Source organism: Bombina bombina, chromosome 6 (assembly GCF_027579735.1).
Source record: "Bombina bombina isolate aBomBom1 chromosome 6, aBomBom1.pri, whole genome shotgun sequence".
Classification (NCBI taxonomy): Eukaryota; Metazoa; Chordata; class Amphibia; order Anura; family Bombinatoridae; genus Bombina; species Bombina bombina.
Window position 1 is genome coordinate 875251151 of NC_069504.1, and position 13406 is coordinate 875264556.

Consider the following 13406-nt stretch of genomic DNA (forward strand, 5'->3'; position numbering starts at 1 on the left):
CCATGGACTGCTGACCAGTAGGGGTGTCCTTCTGCTCCTCCACAAAGGTCCACTGGGGCAGCTGAAAAAGTGGTAGCTGTGTCCTAGGGTGCAGATCTGACCCTAATGGGTTTCGTAGTTGCGTAGATGCATTTGACAGAGTTTCAGTAGGCCCTAGTGTAAATAGCTCACAAAGCCACTCTCTTGATCTTGATTATTAGGCCAGCCTTTTTCATCTGTGTAAGGCACAAACTGCTCAGGATAATGCTGCCAACCACTAAGGGGTTAATTTGTTGAAGCCGCTCCAGCCACAGGGTCAGCCAGGGTGTCGCCTGCCGCCATAGCAGACCAATGACGTAGTATTATAGCATCTATTCTGCTGCAGATCTTATGCTCAAACTCCACAAAAGGGGCTTGTATTTCCAGATAGGAGATTGCCATGCTTGTTTAAACAGGTTCCTTAGCTTATGCATTTCAATAAGCATGTAGCTACCTTTGTGCTCTCTGCTCACCGATAGTATTGCCAAGCTGCCTTCATATGGAGTAAACGGCCCTCCCTTGCATGTGTTTGTTTTGTGCAAAGAAGTCAATCAGATATTATACTTAGATATATGGCTGAATAGAAACCCAGCAGAATGGTTAAATCCAAATTACAATCCTTTATTTGTTAAATTAAAAATATGCTGGAGTCCTGGAAGAAACTCCCACTGACTATCTGGAAAAATTAGTTTGGTAAAAAATGGTACTTTTTCCAATAATCATTTATAAATTACAAAACTTACCTTGTTTGATTAAAAAAAAAAAAGATATCAAAGCATTTAACTAAAGCTTATTACATTTTCTTCTGGGGAAAAAGAAAAATGAGATATTCTCTGAATAAACTATGCCAACTGAAGAATGTTGGTGGTTTCACTCTCCCATCTCTGCAAGATTATAATGTTGCTTGCTTAGTTAAGATAGCAGCTGAATGGTTATTAGAGGAAGAAAATTTCACTGCAAAAGAATTAGAAAGGGCAATAGTATATCCATATTCTTAAAAGGCATTACTTCATGTAGATATTAAAATAATACCTAGGGAATGCAAGAATTTAAGAGTTATATATGCAATAATAAGAGCATGGCAGATTTTCTGTAAGAGAATTGGTTTCGATTTTGCAAATTCTAATTATCTTGAGATAGTAGGAAACCCGCATTTTTCGGGAAGGATTAAGGTCTGACATTTTCTCTAGATGGAGAAGAGCGGGTTTGGTTTTTGCGTCGCAAGCAATTGACAAAATAGATGGAATTGAGACGATTCAATTGCTTGAAGAATTGAAACAGGAATATAACCTTCCCCAGAAGGACTTTTTTTGCCTCTCTCCAATTTAGGCATTGGGTAACCAAATTGAGCAAGGATCATAAAGGAGATTGGAATTGTGTCCAAATAGAAACATGCCTCAGAATATGTAAAATAGGGAATTTCTCGATAGATAAATACATAAATGGTATAAGTGTCTTTTGAAGAAAGAGGATAAGATAGGCATTAAACATTTGGTTTTAAAATGGCATCTTAAAGGATTACAAAGTATACAGGAAGAGATGATTAGAGATAGCCTCATTAGTGTTTGGAAAACAACACAAGCAAGTAATTTTAGAGAAGCGCATCTAAATATGATACATGAAGTTTATCTCACTCCTTCCCTTTTACATAGATGGAGATCAGATATCAGTAATAAATGTATCAAGTGTCAATCAATATATCTCAGCTGGAGTTATTACATTGTATATGGGATTGCCCCAAGATAAATCAATTTTGGAGGAACGTCAGCTATTGGTTAATAAAGATTACCCAAGAAAATTATAATTTACAACTTGAAGCTGTGATTTTTCTGTTACCAAAACAAAGTAGGTATAGAAATAAAGTTGATAAATACTACAATTTTAGTACAGAGAACCCTAATTATGAAAAATGGATATTAAAGAAAAGTCTCACCATTGCTGAATTTGTAGAAAAGCTATATAGCTTACTGATTTTAGAAAAATGTGCGGTAGAATCAGGAAAAGAGAACAAGATAAAATCCTTTTTCAAAATATGGGGAAATCTGATTAAGTCATATGCGATAGAAAGACAGAAATTGATCATTTATCCCTTCTATTGCTCTATATATATACAAGAGGTAATGCTAAGAGGAGATATCCCTCAATTTTGACTTTTGAATGGAGGGGAGGAGAGAGAGAACCACTTTTTTTTCTCTTCTTCCTCTCTCTTTCTATGGGGTGGTATTAATCAAGAATATCCAATAAAACAGTAGACATTCAAGGAGGATAATGCTATGGAACTAGGTGAACAATTATGTATTTTTTGTCTCTGTGTTTTTGCTTGAAATAAATAACCAATTAATTCTTCTCTCTTTATGACTATTTGTCGGTATTTATATATGCTGTCTGGATATAATAAAAAAAAAAAAAAAAAAATATATATATATATATATATATATATATATATATATATAAAAAGTTGATTTAAATTGTACACTCTGGCCTCTATTTATCAAGCTGTCAACCGCAAATAAGCTGGAATTCCGCAGCGTATTTGTGGCGAGCCTGATTCGCCTTAGTTATCAAAAGTTAAAGACCGGCAAAAGTAGAATATAGTAACGTAACATACGATCCGCCGGACTCAGTCCGACACAGATCAATGCTTACGTCACTACAGATGTTCTGAACGCAAGTTCGGCACAATCTGACTACTTCACTACTATCAAATAACTACCAGGTACGCACGCCACTTTTCCGGCCCAGCGTACCTGGTTTTCAATCCGCTGCCCTGGAGGCGGCGGATACCATAGGAATCAATGGGAGTCTGAAAACAGCAAAAGCTCATGTTCGCTGCTGCCCGATATCCCATTGATTCCTATGGTAAATGTCTACACCTAACACCCTAACATGTACCCCGAGTCTAAACACCCCTAATCTGCCCCCCCACACCACTGCCACCTACATTAGACTTATTAACCCCTAATCTGCCCCCCCTACACCGCCGCCACCTACATTAAATTTATTAACCCCTAAACTGCTGCTCCCGGAGCCCACGCCACTCTAATAAACTTATTAACCTGTAGACCACCGCTCCCGGACCCCGCCGCAACTAAATAAATTGTTTAACTCCTAAACCGCCGCTCCCGGAGCCTACCGCCACCTACATTATATTTATTAACCCCTAATCTGCCCCCCCCTACACCGCCACCACTATATTAAATTTATTAACCCCTAAATCGAAGTCTAACTCTAACCCTAACACCCCTTAACTGAAATATAATTTAAATAAATCTAAACAAAATTCCTATAATTAACTAAATAATTCCTATGTAAAACTAAATACTTACCTATAAAATAAACCCTAAGCTAGCTACAATATAAATAATAGTTACATTGTAGTTATCTTAGGGTTTATTTTTATTTTACAGGCAAGTTTGTATTTATTTTAACTAGGTACAATAGTTATTAAATAGTTATTAACTATTTAATAACTACCTTGCTAAAATAAATACAAATTTACCTGTAAAATAAATCCTAACCTAAGATACAATTATACCTAACACTACACTATAATTAAATTAATTAAATAAATTAACTACAATGAAATACAATTAAATAAAATTAAATAAAATTAGTAGAAAAACAAACACTAATTAACAGAAAATAAAAAAATAATTACAAGAATTTTAAACTAATTACACCAAATCTAATCCCCCTAATAAAATAAAAAAGCCCCACAAAATAAAAAAAACCCTACCCTACACTAAATTACAAATAGCCCTTAAAAGTGCGTTTTTCGTGGCATTGCCCCAAAGTAATCAGCTTTTTTACCTGTAAAAAAAATTACAATACCCCCCCAACATTACAACCCACCACCCACACACCCAACCCTACTCTAAAACGCACCTAAACCCCCCTTAAAAAAACCTAACACTAACCCTTTGAAGATCACCCTACCTTGAGACGTCTTCACCCAACCGGGCCTAAGTCCTCAACAAAGCCGGGCGAAGTCTTCATTCAACCGGGCAGAAGAGGTCCTCCAGACAGGCAGAAGTCTTCATCCAGGCGGCATCTTCTATCTTCATCCATCCGACGAGGAGCGGCTCCATCTTGAACACATCTGATGCGGAGCATCCATCCAGACCGACGACTACCCGACGAATGACAGTTCCTTTAAATGACGTCATCCAAGATGGCGTCCCTTGAATTCCGATTGGCTGATTGGCTGCTCCAATCAGCCAATAGAATGCGAGCTCAATCCTATTGGCTGATTGAATCAGCCAATAGGATTTTTCCTACCTTAATTCTGATTGGCTGATAAAGTTCTATCAGCCAATCGGAATTCAAGGGATGCCATCTTGGATGCGCACAACAGGACAGTGAGGAAGTAAAAAGTGCATAGAGCGTTAAATGACATGCAGCGCAGGAAGTTTTGACGGCGGCGTCTGCGTCTGCTATGATGATCTCCATGATGTTTCCTTAGGTGACAGCTCGTTAGGTCAGTGTCTGGGGTCAGTTTCTAGGGACTGTGTCTGGGGTCAGTTTCTAAGGACTATGTCTGGGGTTATATATGATATAGATATACAGTATATGATATGTATATATTTATATATAAAGCAATATAAAATATGCACTCTCTGGATTTATAACACAGAACTCTTTATTATTTTATTGTTGTATATATATATATATATATATATATATATATATGATTACTTCTCTCTGTGTGTATTTAGTCTTCCTATGGGAAAAAGGGGCGACCAGACGTGGGCTCCTTGTGCTTAGAGGAATACTGCTACACCTCACTGACGAGGCCCAATGAAGGCCGAAACGATCGTCTGGGGTTGCTGTGTTCCTTGTTTAGAGAGGAATTGCCTGGTATTTCGTAATAGGCGGGATCAGACTGATAAACTACAGGAAAGTTCTACTCTGTGATAAGCATTACTGGGCTAAAAGAAGTTGCACCCAGGTTGTAAATCGCCATAGAACAGGCTAACAATGGTAATGAGCTGGTTGTTCGTTCCTGTGAGTGCACTTCTCTGTATATATATATATATATATATATATATATATATATATATATATATATATATATATATATATATATATACAGTATATATATATTTGTGATATATTTCTATATGTATGATATATTTCTATATATATATATATATATATATATATATGAAAATATATATACAGTAAGGATGCACCAAAATGAAAATTCTGGACCGAAACAGATACTGAAAATTCAGGATGCCCCTGGCCGAAAACCGAAACAAAACCGACATTTTTATTTTTTAACTACAGTGTGTGTAGCTGAGAGAGCTTGTAGGTGGGAAAGCTCCAACAAATGGGCATGGTCACTTGTACCGTAGGGTGTGATCTGCAGTGAAACTGGTGGTGCTCTACAAGGGAGAGTGTGGTTATAGCCAGACAGCAATACGAGGTGCACATGTATTTTGTTTTTGGGTGTAGTTATCCGTGCAATGGGTGTGGCTGCACCTGTTCGTCTCTCGTCGTATCTCCACCTAGTTCCTGGTTTGGGTCTCACACTGACCCGTCAGATTATATGTCCGGAGCCCCAAATGGAGTCTGCCTGTCACCTATCACCAGGACCACCGGACTTAGCTACAACCTTACGTGCAAGGTGGTTATAGAAAGTTACTGCGCTTTTTTGTATACACTGTTTGGTGGGTGCTAATTTGTACCAACTGTGTGCGAGCTTGGGGCTTATGCATATATAGTGTGCACGCTTGTCTACGCACAAGAGGCCGATGTATGTGCACTGTATATAAGGCTTATACATATTCACTGTGTGTGCTTAGGGCTGTGTCTGATAATATCAAGTGTTTATATACATGTTGCTTATCCTCCTTTGAATACTGTATTCAGAACTTTGGTTTCCTTCTAAAAAAAAAAAAAAAGACACTGCTGGTTTCAAATATCATCATGTCATGTTACTTATGTGTGTGCTCTGTGTACCAGTGCTGTGCTGCTCACCTTATGCTAAGGATAGACATGTAACTCAATAGAACAGGGGAGGGCTTTACACTTTTAGCCCTTTTGGTCCTCTTAGCCATTTTCGTCCGCCCAAATTTTGATGCATCGCTAGTATTATTCTTTATTTAGTTCTGTGTAACAGAATCAGATTTAACGTTTAACTTACAAAGCAGTAAGTCAAGTAATGAACTCAAACAGCAGCTCTAGGCTGGCATCAAATTTGAAATATGCTACACAATAATTTTACCGAAAATAAAATGCAAAAAACCCCGAAAACCGAAATAACCAAAAATGCCATTTCCGGACGAAACTTTCTGCGGCCGAAATTTCGGTGCATCCCTAATATACAGTATATATATATATTTGTGATATATTTCTATATGTATGATATATATATATATGCTGGCCAGTCACCGTACATCTGTATAAAAAATTAGAGGGAACATTGGATAGAGTATACAGTTTTTAAACAACTTGTCAATGTACTTATATTATCAAATGATCTTTTTTCTCTTGGTATCTTTTGTTGATAAACAGGGATGTATGCTTAGGTGTCGGACCATTTTTTGAGAACTATATGGCAGCGGTTTTGAAAGAATGTTATCCCTTTGCAAAAGCACTAGATGGCAGCATTATTTCCTGCCATGTAGTGCTTCAGATGCCTACCTAGGTATCTCTTCAACGCAGAATATCATGGGATGAAGCAAATTTGAAAATAGAAGTTAATGGGAACCCATGTTCATCAGTGATATTGTAAGTGGGCTTCAGGGGAAGGTTTGATTTTTTGCTAATGATACAAAAAAAATTGTAACAGAGTTGATGTTCCAGGAGAGGTTGTTCAAATAAACGGTGATATTAAAAGACTGGAGGACCGGGCAAATAAATGGGATCTGAAATGTAATATTACCAAGAGCAAAATGATGCATATAGGATCCAAAAACCAAAAAGGCCAATTATAGAGGCCTATTTATCAAAGGTCTTGCGGACCTGATCCGACAGTGCGGATCAGGTCCGCAAGACCTCGCTGAATGCGGAGAGCAATACTCTCTACGTATTCAGCATTGCACCAGCAGCTCACAAGAGCTGCTGGTGCAACGCCGCCCCCTGCAGACTCGCTGGCTGCCAGCAGGGGGTGTCAATAAACCTGATCGTACTTGATCTGGTTGAATTGTGGCGATTCCTATCCGCCTGCTCAGAGCAGGCGGACAGGGTTATGGAGCAGCGGTCTTTAGACTTTAGTCTGGCGAGTCTTACTTTTATCATCAAATTTTCTTTGTTCTCTTGGCATTCTTTGTTAAACGGTAAACCTATGTCGGCTTATATTCTAATTTCTAAAGCCTTGAAGGCCGCCTCTTATCTCAGTGCATTTTACTATGTAGATAACATTGTACTCACACCCGTGGCTAAAATGCAAGTCTGTCAAAAGCACTCAGATAAGGGGGAAGTCTTCAGAGTCTAAGATACAGGGTAAACACAGAGGTAAAAAGTATATTAATATAACCGTGTCGGTTATGCAAAACTGGAGAATGGGTAATAAAGGTATTAATTATCTGTTTAAACAATTAACATTTTCAACTAGAGTGTCCCTTTAAGTTATAGGGTAGCAGATTCAGGAGAAATGTAAGGAGTCATATTTTTACATAAAGGGTGGTGGATTCATTGCATAAACTTCCAATATAGAGCTTGCTTCCACTGAGCCATAATTCCGTTTGTGTGCACTCGCAAACCGATAAATATGCTGTCGGAAGCAATATCATTCACCGACTGCTTCCAACGGCCCGTTATAACTCAATTTCAGCAACCGGTCTCCGGCTGCCGAAAACATTATCGTGTTCTATACAAAGTATAGGAAGCTGCTAATCTTTAAATTATACCCGGTTTCCAATGCCTGCGCAAACCATTACTACACTGTTGGAGGCTACCGATACACTAACAAAAAATTACACCCAGCTCAACTAGGTGAAAAACAGGAAAAAAGGTGCTCTTTGAGACCTTTTTCCCATGGAAATCTAACCCGACACTTCAAAACACCCTCTATCCACCTTCCCCCCCACATCGCAACGTATAATAAATGTATTAACCACTAAACCGCCATACCCCCACATCGCAAAGTACCTATTTAATATATTAACCCCTAATCCGCCATATCCCCCACATCGCAACTTATAATAAATGTATTAATCTCTAAACCGCCGTGCCCCACAACGCAAACTATCTATTAAATCTATAAACCCCCTAATCCGCCATGCCCCCACAACACAAACTATCTATTTAAACTATTAACCCCTAATCCGCCATTAACCCACATCGCAATTAACCTAATAAATCTATTAACGCCTAAACCGCCAAACCCCACAACGCAAATAACTAATCACTAAGCCCCCTAACCTAACATCCCCTAAATTAACCCCATTACATAAATTAAAATAATCCTGATTTACAATTAAAATAAAAAAGCTAACATTACTTAAAAGAATAAAAAAAATAAGATTAAATTATGCTAAAATTACAGAAAATAAAAATGTCTAACATTACATAAAATAAAAAACAAAATTATCAAAAATAAAAAAATTAAACCTTAATAAAAATGCCCCCCAAAATAAAAACACCCCCTTATCTAATACTAAACTACCAATAGGGCCTTTTGTAGGGCATTGTCCTAAGTTAAACAGCTCTTTTCCTTAAGAAATACTAAGTCCCCCCTCTAACAGTAAAACCCCCCACCCACCAAACCCCCCAAAATAAAAAAAAAATATAACACCAAAAAATCCTAAACTATCCATTGCCCCTAAAGGGGCATTTGTATGGGCATTGCCCTTAAAAGGGCATTCAGCTCTTTTTCAATTGCCCAAAATCCCAAAATTAAAATAAAAGCCTAATTCTAACCCCCAGATTGGTACTCACGATTCCTGAAGTCCGGCGGTGAAGTCTTCTTCCAAGCGGCGACCTCTTCTATCTTCATCCAGGACCGTGGAACTGAAGACCGGCAACCGCAGAACTGAAGAACGGCGACCGTGGAACCATGGAGCGTGGAGGATCCTCTTTATACGATCGCCTCCGTACACTTAATAGCGAATTTAAGGTACACAACAAAATATGGTGTCCTTTGCATTCCTATTGGCTGATTTGATTCTTCAAATTCAAATTAGCCAATAGAATGAGAGCTACTGAAATTCTATTGGCTGCTCAAATCAGGCTTGAGACTGCAGCTGACAAAGCTGTAGTTGTTATCTATACTATAATCACGTTTGTAACGCGTCCGTTGGTGTCACCATGTTGGCTGAACGCGCAGCAAAAAGAATCTACTGCATCCCAGTGGATTCCAAAAATGACAGGGTAGTGAAAGAATCCACCACAGGTGGTTTCTTTGACCACACTGCCATTTTCACAATCCACCTGGATACAGTGTAGGCAAACCCGAAGCCTTAAAAAAAAAAAAAAAATGCAACCGCACGAAATAACGAAAAAACACTTAACCGCCCACAAGAAATAAATAAAAAAGCATGTTACCGTCTGCACAAAGTACAACAAAAAAGCCTAACCTCCTGCACAAACTATTAACAAACACCGAAACCGCCAACCCCCACATTCCAAAATGATAAAGTAATGAACCCCTAATCTGCAAATAACATAATTAAAATATTAACCCCTTAACTGCCAACCCCCCACATTGCAATAAACCTAATTAACCTATTAACTCCTAAACCGCCAACCCCCTACAACGCTTATAACTAACACCTAGATTGTGAGTTTTGCATTATGGCTGTGTGCAAACAGTGCATGCGTAATGTTTATTGCGCACTCTTCGTAAGGTAGGTATTACAAGTCTAAAAAACATTGTTACGCATCGCGTTAACATGAATACCACGTTTATTTCACGGCTGCGTATTGGATTTCCCCATAGAGATCAATGAAAACTGAAAAATAAACTGATTTTTCATCTAACACTCAATATCGCGAGAACTACACATAGCTCTGTCACATTACACATACAGATTAATGGACACCAATAATAATCATGTCAAATTTACAAACAACAATCGCTCACACAACATAGCAAATTTGCATTGAACAATCACAATTATTCACAACAAATACTACATAACATTTACACAAAACGAGGATTAAAAATATACGTTTGGATCTGCATCACGGAAGAAAACATTACACACTTAAAGGGACAGTATACTGTAAAATAGTTTTTCCCTTAATGTGTTTACAATTGCTTTTTTTACCAACTGCAGAGTAAAAAATGTATGAAAATTAGATTTTTAAGGCTTATTTGTGTATATTAAAGCTCTGATTTTTTGTTTTGAAGCCACAACCTAATAAAATGGGTTCAGCTTGTAGATATAATCAGATGTCATTACTATATCACATTGTGTTCATATAACTGCTTCTTTATCTTACATCTGTCCTTAAAACAATCACCAGTACTTTGAGAGAACAATGGAAAATCAACATTGTATTACCTTATCTCTGTTATATCCGACTGGGAGTGTAATTTCTTCTGCTGGCTGTGTTTACAAAGTTTATCAATAGCTGGTACGCGCGGCCACAAACTTTCAGAATAGGTGGGGATACCACATGCTAAATTAACAATTTCAAATGCCAATATAAGGGTAAAGGAGCTACTTGTAAACAATTTAATACACTCCAGCAGGTAAAGTGGATCATTGGGAACAAATTAAAGGGGAAAAAACTTTTGAGTAAACTGTCCCTTTAAACACAAACAAAACATTCGCATTGGCAATTAGGAAAGATTTCACAAAAATAATTATTTAAAACAGTAAACAAATACGATAGGATCAAAAATTATTATAGGGATTTTGCGATACTAAATTATGATAATGTTCTGCAAACGATCACTATGACATCATCGTATTATACACATTCCTTAAAAACATATGTGGATTTAGAAACTCAATCTGAGCATGCGCAAATTCAAACTACTCCACATTGCACACATACAAATCTTCACAACAGCACACCTGGACCTCGTTTACTTTGCAAACTCGTACATCATTAAACATTTACATAGGGTATATAAGCACGCTCTGAACATGGCTTCCTTGACTGTATTGCTTTTTCGAGACAGGTGCAGGTCTAGGCGTTGGAGGTTAGAGATAGTGAGAGAGAGATAGTAAGAGAGAGATAGTGAGAGATAGAGTTAGTGAGAGGGTTTGTGTATGAATCTGTCTGGGTGAGTGTGCTAATGCTGCTTTGTTTTTCATTCCTTACACATAGTTAACCCTTTGAGTGCTAAGCACTTTCCCACCTGGGTGCTAAGATTTTTTAATTTTTTTTATTTTTTGAACAATTTTTTTAAAACTTTTTTTTTATTTTTTTCAGACCCCCAAGACTTACACCGTTGGAAAGGTTAGGGGATTGGGTCTTGGGGGTCTGTAGCTGCTTAGATGCCTGAGATACAGGCTTCTAAGCAGCATGCCCCCTGCTCCTATACTTAAAGGACCAGTCAACACATTAGATTTGCATAATCAACAAATGCAAGATAACAAGACAATGCAATAGCACTTAGTCTGAACTTCAAATGAGTAGTAGATTTTTTTATAACAAATTTCAAAGTTATGTATATTTCCACTCCCCTTGTACCATGTGATAGCAATCAGCCAATCACAAATGCATATACGTATAGTCTGTGAATTCTTGCACATGCTCAGTAGGATCTGGTGACTCAAAAGGTATAAATATAAAAGACTGTGCACATTTTTTTAAATGGAAGTAAATTGGAAAGTTGTTTAAAATTACATGTTGTATCTGAATCATGAAAATTTAATTTAACCTGAGTGTCCCTTTAACATTGTTAAGTATAAATAAAGTTGTGCGGTGACGTCATCACGTTATTGCGCGTGACGTCACCACGCAAAACAGGAAGCCCCGGTGATGCCTGCCACTCTACAGGCACGATCGCCGGGGTAGGAGCGGGTGGGAGCCCCCAGATCTCCCTCAAGGTGGGAGAATGCTAGCGACGGCTCTGAGCCGTCATTAGCACCAAAGTGGGAAACTCTGTGACGGCTCAGAGCCGTCATTAGCACTCAAAGGGTTAAACATATTTACTTCTATTTACACACAAACACATTCAATGCATACATACACATAGCAGTAACACTACATACACACACATACACTCCATGCCCCATTCCCTTTAAACCTATACCCATCCCATAGTTATATTTTGTTCTTTTTAGAGCAACTTATTGTTTACACACCCTCATTTAGTCCTTTTTTTATACGTTTGTCTGTTTATTACTACCCCTTCCCCTATTTCCTTAAACCCATTCACACTTTGAACAATTTTTACTTTTATTTCATTATTTTGAACATTTGTGCACTTTCACCTTCTGAAAAGGTATGGCGGGAAGGAGGAGTAGGGAAGAGATTAGGGATGAGATTAGGGAGGAGATTAGGCAGCAGATTAGGAATGAGATGAGACAGGAGATTGAGGAGATTAGGAAGGAGAGTCGGAGAGGAAGGTGGAAAAGAAGGGGGAGAAGGGAAAGAGGAATTAGAGAGGAAGGGGGAGAGGTCAGGGTGGGTGGGCCAAGCCACATTGTTGAAGACGAACAAGTGGCTGGGCCAGTGGCGTATTTAGGTTTTGTGCTGCCCTAGGCACTCAAAATTCGGCTGCCCTCCCTCCTTCCCCCTCCCTAGGTTTAAGGGCTTTTTTGGTCACAATATATTTTAGTCAGGGTGTAATGGAACTTTTTTTTTTTTTTATGGCATTACAAAACACATATACATAAACACACACACACACACACACACACACACACACACACACACACACACACACACACACATATATATATATATATCACAAAACTGCTAGTGCAGGTCAATCTGTGATAAATTTTATATTTCTTTCCTGTACGAGGATGGTGAAATGTAGAACTAGCAGTTTTGTGATAACATAATTTATGTAAGAACTTACCTGATAAATTCATTTCTTTCATATTAGCAAGAGTCCATGAGCTAGTGACGTATGGGATATACATTCCTACCAGGAGGGGCAAAGTTTCCCAAACCTCAAAATGCCTATAAATACACCCCTCACCACACCCACAATTCAGTTTAACGAATAGCCAAGAAGTGGGGTGATAAGAAAAAAGTGCGAAAGCATATAAAATAAGGAATTGGAATAATTGTGCTTTATACAAAAAAATCATAACCACCCCAAAAAAAGGGCGGGCCTCATGGACTCTTGCTAATATGAAAGAAATGAATTTATCAGGTAAGTTCTTACATAAATTATGTTTTCTTTCATGTAATTAGCAAGAGTCCATGAGCTAGTGACGTATGGGATAATGATTACCCAAGATGTGGATCTTTCCACACAAGAGTCACTAGAGAGGGAGGGATAAAATAAAGACAGCCAATTCCTGCTG